This window comes from Bombus flavifrons, chromosome 7, assembly GCF_040668555.2.
Source record: "Bombus flavifrons isolate JBK064 chromosome 7, iyBomFlav1_principal, whole genome shotgun sequence".
NCBI classification, from domain to species: Eukaryota; Metazoa; Arthropoda; class Insecta; order Hymenoptera; family Apidae; genus Bombus; species Bombus flavifrons.
In genome coordinates, this window is record NC_138448.1 from 5499654 (window position 1) to 5512593 (window position 12940).

The 12940-nt window shown below is 40.0% G+C and overlaps 1 protein-coding gene across 1 annotated transcript in view; it reads right to left on the reverse strand.

Annotated features, from left to right (window-relative positions):
* Positions 1–1269: 1269 nt before the first annotated feature.
* Positions 1270–12940, reverse strand: part of Cep290 (Centrosomal protein 290kDa) — a 170864-nt gene continuing 159193 nt past the window's right edge. Inside the window, exon 25 of the mRNA XM_069117405.1 lies at positions 1270–3378. The gene's annotated coding sequence lies outside the window, so the exon portion shown is untranslated. The remainder of the gene's footprint in view (positions 3379–12940) is intronic.

Below are 12940 nucleotides of genomic sequence, written 5' to 3' on the forward strand. Positions count from 1 at the left end.
ACTTCTAGAGTGCAAGGATACACGATACACTAGAAACAAGCACGCCTCTATGGTTCTAGCTACAGCAATTTTCCCATACAATACACACAGCCATTCTATGCACACTGCACGGTGCACAAGCGTGCTTAAATCTCTCGTATACGGTAAACGTAGCGGCTAGAAGCCGCAAGCATAAAACACGCTAAGCGAGAGTGAGAAGGATAGAGAAATCTTCGGAATAATACGTGCGGGCACCAACACGTACATACACGTTTCTAATGCGTAGTAGACGAATGCCTCCTCGGGACAGGTCACATACATATAAATGTCAAGATTCACCTATACCTTTTTTCTCTCTTCTGTAACCCTCTTTATTTCTCCTAGCCACTCACACATTCAATTTACGGAGGATAGGATAGACGTCTAGAGTAAAGAACACGTACTCACGGATACGTGTAGCTTCCACGTATTGTATATCGTTCCTCGCCCGAGCGTATTCCGCTCTTCGTGTTTATGTAGCTGTCTCTCTTTCTCGCCTATTTTCCTTCTCCTCGGTACTTCGCGTATCCTCCAGCGCTGTACATCGCGCTGAAACGATTCGCAAGCGGGACGAACAAAAGTGGGAGAACCTGGTTATCCCCACTTCGCCCCCACCTTGACGCCTGATCACGTGCTGCGCGACACGAATGCGCAGGTAGAATGCGGATCGCCGATTGGAATTTCGTTTAGCGGCAAACGCGAATTGTCCTGTCGCGTGTTTAGATATTTTCGCGAAGCTTGTAAACAGGTGTCGCCGTTTTTAAATTATTTGAAAGTGTACGCATTCGATCGTGTTTTACGTTTATGAATTTCTATAGAATTTACGAATATTACAATCGTAGTGTAATAATAATTTATCTGAACTTGTCGACAGATAAACATTACTAGTCACGTTTATTCATTCGAGTAGTATATGTTGCTTATGTTATAGAATACGGGTGGCAGCTGCAGGTTGCAGATAACTTGTCTTTTCCCCATAGTTGGACAAATTAGTACATAATCTTCAAGCAATTACGCGAATGCCTGTTGCGTCATATTTGTTACAAACGAAACTTTCTATCGTTAGAAAATTTTTCTTTATTCCAAGAAGATATGAAAGAATCCTTACTATCTTTATTGAAAGCGATTTTATTTAATTAAAGTAAAATTGAAACATAATTCAGCAAGAAATTCAGGAACCACGACAGGGTTAATACAAGCGCCAACTATAAATCATTTTGTGGCAGAAAAATGGCGCATTAAATTTCGACCTTCGAGTTCTACGCGTTGCACATTGAGTAAAGGGGGAGGGGGAACGACTCTCTTGGCCCTCTCTATGCACTCGAATCGTTTGAGTTTAATGTGAGTATATAAGTACGTGTGCATAGTGTTTCCTTGGCGTAGTGGTACGTGGACAAAAACGGACTGCTCGATCCGTTAGGTAGTGGTTTCTCTGCGGTTCTTCCAGGGAACACAGTCCACGTGTATACGTATATGAACGTAAAGTCGGTTCTGGGTGTGAGAACCGTGTAGGTGGCTCTCATAGGAGGAGAACGAGGAGGAAGCGGGCGAGCTGACGTTCCAGCCTGACGCCGCGCCGGGACGACCTGCGACCAAACGCAGCAAACTGAGAGGGTGAGGGCGGAGCATCTCGGCGTCGACCACGTATTTCTGCGTCACCGTTTGCATTCGTAAGACGCGACCGATTGGAATCGGCCTCCGAGCTACAAGGATTTCGAAAACGTTCTACGTCGTAATTGAGTTATGAAACTATGAAGCTGTGAATCTGGCTTTCTAAACGAGTTCGTTCAACCCCCATCGCATTATGATTTCTTTAGCGGATAATTAACGTCTTAAGGTTTATGGTTGCAATGTTATGTTTGTCGTGTAGTAATTCAATATTCCAACCGTGTAACATTAGGTGAATAAGTTTTATATCATTAACTTACTGTAAATACGAATGTAGAAGCTTTTTAGAAAGCTTTATACTAAGAGGAAGGGCTGATTTAATGAACAGAAAACTCGTTTTATATGGAAGATTTGGTAATTTTGTAAATACCAGTACATTTCGGTAGGCTGATAGGTTGATTAAGGTTTGAAGATTTGTTGGAATGGAAACGGAGTCTGTGATTTTCATGGGATTTTATTCACGAAGTTTTTAAAACAGTTCTTAGGCTACAGCGTACTTTCCATTTCACAAATTCTTTATTCAAACGCAAGACATGGTATTTCTAAATTTTTCTAAAGGAACTTTAATCAGATATGTGCATGTATAAAAACTAGGTAGTAAATTTATTCTCCCACATACGTGAACATACTTATCGAACAAAATATATTCTACTACAAGTTAAAACTGGTACTCATAAAACTTGCATACTTGCACTCAGAGTATGTTTTAAGACATATTGAACGAATAAGGAATGCTTCCGCCATAATTATATACTATTATTATATAAAACCGTGTGAGTAAAATGATAGTGAAAGCCCTAACTGCTTCATTGTTCGCCGATCCAACGTGTCGATAAACGGACAATAAAAGAAAGTTATTATGTAAAAAAATATATTACGCGCTACCCTATAATATTTTGAAGAGCATCTCGAAGAATAGAATATCCAGATAAGTACCATTCATACTTCCCAAAAGCCGCAAATCACAAAAAGATACACACGTTACATTAAAAAAAAAAAAAATTGGGGAAGATATAATATTCATATTTCTTAACACATTCGTTGCTCAATTTTATTAAAAACAAAAACTAACAAAGAAGAAAATGTCCTTACATGTTAATCTGATCGAATATCTAAACGGATGCAATTTATATATACTTTCCAAAACCGAGGAAATCTCCAATATTTAAAAATACGCTCACGGATTACATTAAAAGAAAACAAGAACTTATCCCTAAAGAAAAACACACACGAAAAAAGAACGAAGGAGATATCGTTCTATATTTCCAGCCTTTCTCGTTGCATCATATTTTACGCGAAGGGGTTAACCAACTCATCGCCCTTTGCTATTTCCCTCAACGCTCGAACCAACATGTTCCACGAGTATTTCACAGACTTACCTCGGTGTGACCGAAGGGAAAACGCGTTTTAATAATTCCTCGCCTTTGAATGAAAAAATCGCACCACGAGCTATTCGGTGAATCGTAAAAGGATGCCTCCTTCGAGCAAAGTTGTTCGTTGTCTCCAGTAACGCGATATCCCTTCCGTCGGTGACCTCTTCGCCGCTTGGCTTTCCGTTTCGTCCTGCAAGGCTTGTCAGGAATCCTTCGTCTCACGCCGAGGAATATTATATTGTAATATTTATCGCCGCGAACGGCGAGCGTATATTACCGGCGTCGAATGGGTGACGTGCCAAGCTGACGGCGGGACGACCTGCGAACACAACCACCATAGGGTTCTTAACATTCCATAGGTCGGCAAAGGCGCGACTTCGGCGCTTATTAGGCTGGAGGAAGCGGAGGACGCTGTTAAAGTCGCCTTTACGGAGGATGCTACGAAGATATTGTCCGACGTTCATGGGGGAACGTCGCTGGCGCGTGTTTGAGGGCGTAGGATTGTCCTAAGCGAGGCGGAAACGATGGTCTCAAGGTGGAGTTGAGCTCGATATTAAAGCGTTGAGTTTGGTTCGTTTGGAATTTGAAGGAAATTCGATGGATAAAGATGGGTTTCCACGTGGTAGTTGATAGGAGAGTATTTTTGAAGAAGTTTTCGAAAATTTTTAGGGTTTCTAGTTCTGAATAACGCGAGGACGGTGCTTTTGAGGCTACGGTGGAGTTGAGCTTGGATCAAAGCGTTGGATCCGATTCGTTTGCAATTTGAAGAATGTTCCATGAATGAAAATGGATTTCCATAAGATCGTTGATAAAAATTTTTTAGAATTTATAGGATTTTTAGTGCTGAATGAGACGAAGATGGTGTTTTTCGAGACTATGGCGAAGTCGAGCTTGAAATCAAAACGTTCGGTTTGCTTTGTCCCAGGTTTGAACTGGGAATTGATAGAAATTGATTTCCAAAAGTGTTCGATGAGAATTTTCTAGACTTCGAAATTGAAAAATTGGATAGTTTTCGGTGAAATATGTTCGATAATGAATATTGCTTCGATATAACAGCAAGTTGAATTTCATACGTTTTTGTCTTTTGATCTTTATTGAAAACTTTTATTCTAAATTCCCAACGATATTCATAAGATGACGAATGTTGTTCTTTTTCAAATTATTTCAACAATCTTTAGCACAGTTGCGAAACTTCGAAAAATGATAATTCTTCAAAGAATTACAAATTCTTTCAGACCACAATTCGAAATTCTAAACCCATTTTTAGCTCGGCTCAATAAACATCTATCAAGGTCTATATCGACGAACGAATTTCTGGTGGGCAGTAACGAGTTCTTATTTTTAGTGCGAAACGCATGTGCGATACCGATGGTTAGATGTGGTCGTGTGTATATATATACGCACATATAACAGGCAGTTCATCCAAGAGCGGATTTATCTGCTGTGCTCCCTCCGCGCACCCACGTCGCATGGTAATGCAATAATTGACCTTTTCGCCGGGTCGATGGAGAGGAACGCAAAAACGGGTTGACGCCGGAGACAACTATTTCGAGCGCGCGTGTCAGAAGCATGAAAATTCGTGCGCGGGCGTGTGAGAAAGCTTCTGTGAAAATTGGAAAAGGCATCTGGCTGAGAGGATCTCTTCTATCCGCGAAAAAGCTCGTTGAAAAACTATGGACGACATTCGACCGAAATAGTGGAGACGTTCTCGTTCGAATTTTCATATTTCTGTTTAGTTTGTTAATGTTTCTTTGTTATTTATTTAACTATAACGAAATAATCTTGTTTTTAGTATACTTATGTAACGTTTTAACTCTTTCAATAAGATATCAGCTTTTTATATTTAGGTCAAAGTTGATTTGATTGATAAATAATACAACGTGTTTAAGTATGGCTAATTTGTATATACAATGGTTTTTCTGTTCAACATCTTTTAACACATTAATAAAAATTATATACTGAGATATCGTTTTCAACGGTTATAATTATACGACTTTTCGCGTCGATTATTTCTTGAACGTTTTCTCTTCGCTATTATAAATTGCGGAGGTATAGTAAAGGGAAGATAAGAACGCATTTTTACATTTTATACTGTATTTCTTCATAAGTCAGTTTTTTCTAGGTATTTTATGAAAAATTTGTAGAAGCATTAATAGTTAAATCATAAGACACTGTAATTAAAAATACTTTTTTTCTCTCCAATAAAATATCCTTCGACACTGTCTCTCTAAATTTCCTGCTTCCATAAAGGAACAATTCAAAGTATCTGCTTCCTTCTCTACTCTATATTTTATCCCTTTCTTTCAATTTCTCAGAGCCAAATAAGACAGAAAGAAAAGAACGTAAAGGCTGTCAACCATCGCGACAAAATTCACATCCAAGCATCGTTCCTCCGGACTTTCAACTTTCACTCGGCGACATCCGCCGGTGCAATTAAAGACGGGGCCCTCTCTCCCGGGTCACCATTGACCTCTGTCGCAAGGACGTCGCGGTTCCGTTCGCCTTATCAAGAAAAATCGCCACGACGCAAGGGCACAGCAATATCTGGACCGTTCGACCGTGAGACGAACCCTGAATAATAGTCTTGCGAATCGTCTGGCTAGCGCGTATAGTGATTCAGCGACGAATCACCTCGCGTGGCCTCGCCTCGAAACTTCAACCTGAAAATTCGTTTACAGTTGCACCTCGTTTCAGGACAAGAACAGAGGAGACGAGACGATTTTTCACGACTACGTTTGCTGATCGAAGCTTCGTGTAGCAGTTCATTTTATAGATTTACGTAGACAAAATAAAAAATAAAAAATATGTATCGATTATCGATATTCCATAAATGACTCGAGAGACTTGTGCTATTAATGAGACTTATGACATAATTATAACATCATTGACTCGCATAACGCATATGCTCATACAATATCATAATTTTGCCAAGATAATTAAAGATGTGGAAGCTAGTTAGAAAATTTTTATATTAAACATTACAACGAGTATATCGTAGCTTTGGTATGTTACGTACATTCGCTTACTACGTGCATTCTGTGCGTATTCCTACGTAAACGCATAAAAATCCGCTGTCTAGTGATCAGCTTGCAGTTTGCACGCGCTGGATCTGCGCGAAGGCAGATCGTATCTGCTCCCTTGGAACGTATCAATTGTACAACATGTGCGCTCGCGCGCGCACGCTCGATAAATCAACATCAAGCCAGGCGATGTACAAACAAGTGTTCCATGGTGTATCCCGGAGAATCGAGACTTCGTTTCCTTTTTTCTATCCTGCTCTGTGTTTTTTCACCAGGTACTGTCTCTGTCGTTTTGTAGGGCGTACGAGCCTAGATGCATTCCGTGGATGTGAATCACTGCAGCGCAGGCTAAAATAATTGGACGGTAAGTAGACTTCAAGGCGAGACGTTTCTTTTTCCTCTCTTCTTCATTCTTATCGTTTTCCTTTTACCAGGGTCGTCGATTCGATAATATTGAACTAATATTATCACTGAAACTTCACAACTAAGAATTCAGATTACGGCGATTACAAGAGAAGGGAATTTGACATTCTTTGAACAAACTTTCCTTTTGACGAGTAAAAGTTGTACCCTCGTCGTAAACCATAGCCATCAAGCTGTCAATGTAGGTACACGATACATTTCATTGTTCATCGTGCCACTAACGACGAGTTAAACAGTCTCTTTTCAAATGCAGATCGCTTAAAAATCGTTCGTATCCCGCTTTGGAGAATTGGTAACGGGCAAATTATTAACGTTGGCGCTGAACTGTGAATATTTATGAGAATTTGTATTTTTATAAACGCGAATAAAGAACTAGAACCTAAGCAGAAATTGTACGAGTCGCGAGTTACAGACTGTCGGGTTACGAGTTATAAAATTGTGTCGAAGTCGTACTACTCTTGTGTATCGGTTTCAAGATACGTGTGACATAGTGTTAAAATGCATATGGTTATTTGGCCGACAACCAACAGCTGGCTGTTTACGTTTATTTATGCATTCAGTAACACGTTAATTTAAAATTATTCCACCGACAAGATATAATCGTTCGTGACATAAAGTTGCAATAATAATGTGTTACCGTAGATCGTTCTTCTGATGTACAGCCTATGAACTGTTATTTATCGACGCACTCGATGATGAGAAAGTACCTAATGTTTGTAGGAAGCGGCATGGAAATGTACGATAACGTACACGACTTTATATTAGCGAAAGGCGTGCCTTTTAACAATTGAACATTCGTTAATTTATATTAATTGAACATCTATTTGCACTTTATTAGTGTAACTGTCACGACATTGATAATAACGCAAATCGCAATGTGGTCTTGTTTTCATCAGTAAAAATGGAAAAAAGAAACAAATGGATTAAATATACCAATAAATATTTATATCAGAATAGAGTAAATCAACGAAAGAGGTTAAAATAAATAAACGTACGAATGTTTATTAATTCCATCGTTTGTCGAAAGTAAATCTTTTATCTCGAGATGTTTCACTCTAAAAGTCTTCATCTTCGCTCTAAAATTTTGCAAACACGAAGGCTCGAAACTTCTTCGATAATTTTTCCTTGAGATTCATCCTATGTATTTGTAAATATTTTAGAAGATCCGTACATTCCAATATTCTCAACATTTATGCATTCGCGTAATCAAGTAACGCAACTGCTCTAAAATTAGGCCAAGTAAGTCTGCTAGTCTGCTCCTCCCGCATCATCGATATTAATTTATCCCCTTCCAACTGGCGAAAAATCTTCGTTGCTCGCGATCTACTCGTAGTAGATTGGCCCGTAAGTAGCCAGACCAAACCCACTCTGCCAGCCCACATCATCGGCATCGCTCTAATTTCTAGCAAAGCGAAACCTTGCTTTTCCATGAAACCATTACCGCGATAATCGTTCTTCGGCTGTTTCTAAATTATACGTGAGCGACAAATCGTGAAGTGGGTGGCCAGCCTACGAAATAATACATTTGCGACTCGTGCATTCGTCCAGGGGATTATTAAAGACACTTAGAGAATTTTAGCATACTTTCCAAATTGCAAATTAATAATGTTAAATGGTAAGCTTTAATGGTAACTTACTATATGTACAACCTACGACAACGACTAGCTTCGGTAGGTCGTAATGGAGTTTGGTTGGATTCTTTGAATCGATTTAAACGCTGCCAATGTAATGACAGGTTGTTTCTGCGCGTTTTCTTTTATCGATACATACCGCTATGTTTGTGTAAATCACTAACGTGTTCGAATCGAATCGTTAGCACGACGATACTCTGCTTTCTATCGTTGTTTTTTATTCCATCCAATGCTTTCAGTTGGATTAATAAAATTGTTAGTTTTCGACGGTCTCGGAATTAAGCTGCTCTCGTTCTACTTGCTACGATATACCTTTGTGTCCTTCTCGTATCAAACGAAATCTAGAAGTTACGTAAGATGGTCAATTGGTTGGTTGGCATGTTGTTCATTGACGCTGCGAGTGACAAGATTCGAAATTACAATCTTATCCTTGTTCTTTGGAGACAATCTTTTAAAAAATTATTTACTATTGTTTACATCTTTAGCATTAGAGTTTCAAATTGACGGAATGCATAGACTACGTCAAAATGTACGAAATAGACAGAGTAAAGTAGCCGTTATAATATTCAAAGGTTTGCTTCAGTGTCGAAGATACATTAAAAGATTGAAATTCGATGATTCATCGAGAACTTCTTTCTCCCTTAACCAGAACCAAAACCAGAACGAGAAGCACGCCTCCGGAGGAGCGGTGTATCAGGAGGTCGCGACAGGTTTTCGGACAGATTTCTTCGTGCTTAGCATTGTCGCGCACCGCCGGACTTACGCGGTCGTTTGCAGGTATGCCAAGTATGTAAGGTCTAACGTTGAGTCGCTGGACAGAACGAGTGGGAGGAAGGGCACTCTTGGGTCACACCGAGAGAGAAAGGCAACACGCTGGAGGAAAGGGACAGAAGAAAGTGGAGAAACGGTGAGAAAGTCCATGGAAAGAGTGAGAAAAAACATACCTTATTTTTTGGACATTTATCACTCCCTATGTACGATATTACGTACACACACTGCTGTTCAAAAGTTATATCATACCTTTTGTCTTTAATAAAGTTGTAATATTTAGTGTTGATCAACAGCCCCCAGTTAGAAGTATTTTTTGATAAACTTGCTGATATATCTGTTCTTTACAATCGCTACGAAATCCATATTTAGTAACAGCCGGTCCGATATTCCAGCTTCTAAAAAATCCACTTCTAATGAACTAGAAATCATTATCACAGAAACATCCCTACCACCGCTCCAATATTTCAACCGAATTCCTGAAAATCCAATATCTAACGATCTACGGATCTAATCTGATCCAATGATCACAACCGCTCCAGTATCTCAGGCTAAGTGAAAATTCCAAAATTCAACACCGTTCAATCCCGATTCCAGTTCCACCTATACCTCGCCACGCACGCAATTTCTTTAATCTTCAGAACATCGACCTTCGATCATCTGTCACCGTCGTATACCATGTCCTAACGCGTAACCCTGTCGCACCCTCCTCCTCGACTCGGTCTCTTGGAGCCACGACCGGGCGAACCGAGCCGGTCAACGTAGTAGGAGGACTTCGTCCTGCGAACGGTAAAGGAAAAGGAAGAAAGAAAGCGCGGTGGACAGGCGAGCAAAGAGAGAAACGGATCGACAGGGAGCTCGCTCGCGCGCGCCAGAGGCCGTAGCCGGTGCCTGTGGGAAGAGAAGGAGAAGTCGCGGGAGTAAGATGGTGGTGACCAAGAGAGGAGAGTGAAGGGGGCGAGGAAAAGGAAGAAAGAATGCATTTGGATTGCTCGATAGGAGTAGGTGGGCACGTAAGAAGGCTAGGTTGGCCTGGTGGGAGTCCTGGCCACGGACTGGCCGGACAACCCGGTGCAGGACGAACGGCAACTCTGCCTATATTATAGAACACCAGCATCGGGAACTTGTATAAGCCTCAGCGCCGCGCCACGGTGGGAATTCGCCTCGCTATCGTGCGCGCGCGCGCACCTTCCTCCTTCTCTTTTACCCGCTTCGCTCTTTTCTCCTCACCGCCGCGTATTTAGACGCGCTCTGGCCGTGTGCACGCTGTCCCCGCGACAGCGGACCGCGCGTCGACGCGGGATTCCCGCGTTTCGGAACCCGCGCATGGGAAAGGGACGACGAACCGAGGGGGGTTACCCGTGGGGTCGCGTCATCCACGAGGGTGAAGCTCGAGTTCAGAACAGGCGCCACAGGCCCTCGCAGATTGTGTGTGTAGCGCACTCGGCGACGCTTTGCCTGGACAGGGTTCCAGTCGCTTACATGGGGAATATGAGACGTTCAACTTTGTGGTGTTTCCTGCGGATCGTTTCAGGGAATTATTGTCTAGTATGAACGGGGTATCGATGAAAGGAATCGTGGAATTGTGTTGGAATTGACAGCTTTATGAATGTATTTCGGTGATTGGGTTGTTTATATGCCTTGGTCTTCGCCTGGATTAAGGTCGTTGAATTATATCTTCCTGTCCCTGTGGGAAGATTTTATTCTCCGAGGGCGATAGTAGGCTTTAAATAATTCAGTTAATGGTAAAGTTAAATTTAATATGAGGTAATCTTGGTGGATGGTATTTCTGTTATTTTGGGGCGGAAGTCATCGAGTAGTTAAGTTGCATATTTGATTGTATATTTTGATTTTATATAGTGGTAAATGCTTTATGCTATTAAATAGGTTAGGTGATGATGAGGTTATGTTTTATGTGGGATTGTAAATCACTGAATAGTATATCGCTTTTAGCTTGTTTTGAAGTTGTCGAGTAATTACGTTGTATATTTGATAGAAGATTTAGTGTAGTATATACGTAGGTAAATATGAGGAAGAATATTAACGTATTAACGTTAATACGTAACTACCTAATAATAGTAGCACAAGGAAACTGCTTCGATAACGCGTACCCTTATGTTGCAGTAAGAATAATTATACTGCAATCGAACGTTTGCTCAATTTCCTGGCATTTTCTTGACTTGCGAGCGTGAAGCTACTAACGCCAAGTAAACGCTACTGGACCCGACATTTGTCGAGTAGTAATATAACTACCTAACGAAGTTTGTATTTAAAAATTAATACAGGAGAATACCAACCCTTTTCGTTGCTTCGTTTTTATGTAGCTACATTTTATATTTTCCAATACTAAAATTTGAATATTACTTCAAAATGTTATTTCGAATATCGTTCATGTTCGACTAGGTGACTTCACCAGGTGAATGGGATAAAGTAAAAAGCATGAAAGTTTACAACAACCAATGTACGATATATTGGTACGCGACAATTGAAATTCGAACTAGTGAGAGTCACCACTACAATAACAATAGTAACGTTGGTAACGAAGTACGATACTAACAGAATTACTGTAGAAAGGCACTTCAAAAAACTGATACACCTTCCATTCTCGTGGCAGCATTTTCATTCCGATTTCACTTGTTCTATAACCCGAACTATTTCAATCTAGAACATCACAATCCTCGAGTTCTACACAATATTTATCTTATCTCCTAGACAAACATTCCGGAAGAGCTCAGAAAGGAATTCCGATAAAGTTTCACTTTATTCGTTCATTACTTAAATCGCAATTTTAAATTTGAAAAAATCTAAACATGTAAGTTGACCAGATAAATCTCCTACTCTACGAAAACGTTGCAGAATCGTACCATTCATTTGGATATCATTTTTCCTAGAGCAATTTTAAACTAGAAACGTCTCGACATTTATCTACAAATCTACAAAAATAGTTCTCTACAAAACTTATCTAATCTTCCAGGAAGCTATTCTAGGAAATCTCGAAAGGAAATCTCGTTCGTAATTTAGATTGCAAACCAAAAATATCTCGACATTCCAGTTCTCCATGAGAAAAATGTCTGGAAATCGATGAAAAAATTCCACAAAGTAGCAAAGAGTTACATCGTTGCATGACTATCGCTCCATTTCCATTCAGATTTCATTCTTCCACGGGGTCATCTAGAGGCCGCGTTAACGCTTAATTAACGCAGATGGTTAACCAGCACTGCGTACGCGAACGTAAGGTGCACACGACATGGTACCACAAGGAAGAGTAACGGAAAGAGTAGTCGATGACAGTGATAGTTTACAACCCACGAGTTCTACACAATATTTATTTTATCTTTTATACAAACATTCCGGAAGAGTTCAGAAAGGAATTTTGGAGAAATTTCACTTCCTTCGTTCATAACCTAAATGGCAATTTTAAATAAAAGAAAAGTCTAAACATGTAAGTTAACCAGAAAAATCTCCTACTCTACGAAAGCTACACTGCAGAGAAATAACATTCAGTCGGATATCATTTTTTCTAGAGTTCGAACAATTTTAAACTAAAAACTTCTGGGCATTTATTTGCAAGTATATAAAACCAGTTCTCTACTAAATTTATATAATCTTCCAGGAAATTATTCTAGAAAATCTCGAAAGGAAATCTCGTTCGTAATTTAGATTGCAAACCAAAAATATCTCGACATTCCAGTTCTCCATGAGAAAAATGTCTGGAAATCGATGAAAAAATTCCACAAAGTAGCAAAGAGTTACATCGTTGCATGACTATCGCTCCATTTCCATTCAGATTTCATTCTTCCACGGGGTCATCTAGAGGCCGCGTTAACGCTTAATTAACGCAGATGGTTAACCAACACTGCGTGCGCGAACGTAAGGTGCACATGACAAGGTGCCGCAAGGAAGAGCAACAGAAAGAGTACTTGATACTTGCTTACGTAGCTAAAAAGCACACATATACGGTAGCACATTAAAGTACTTAAAAACTTATAGGATGCTTTTATGAATATTATGTGTACTATTATAGGAAACAGTTAAAAAT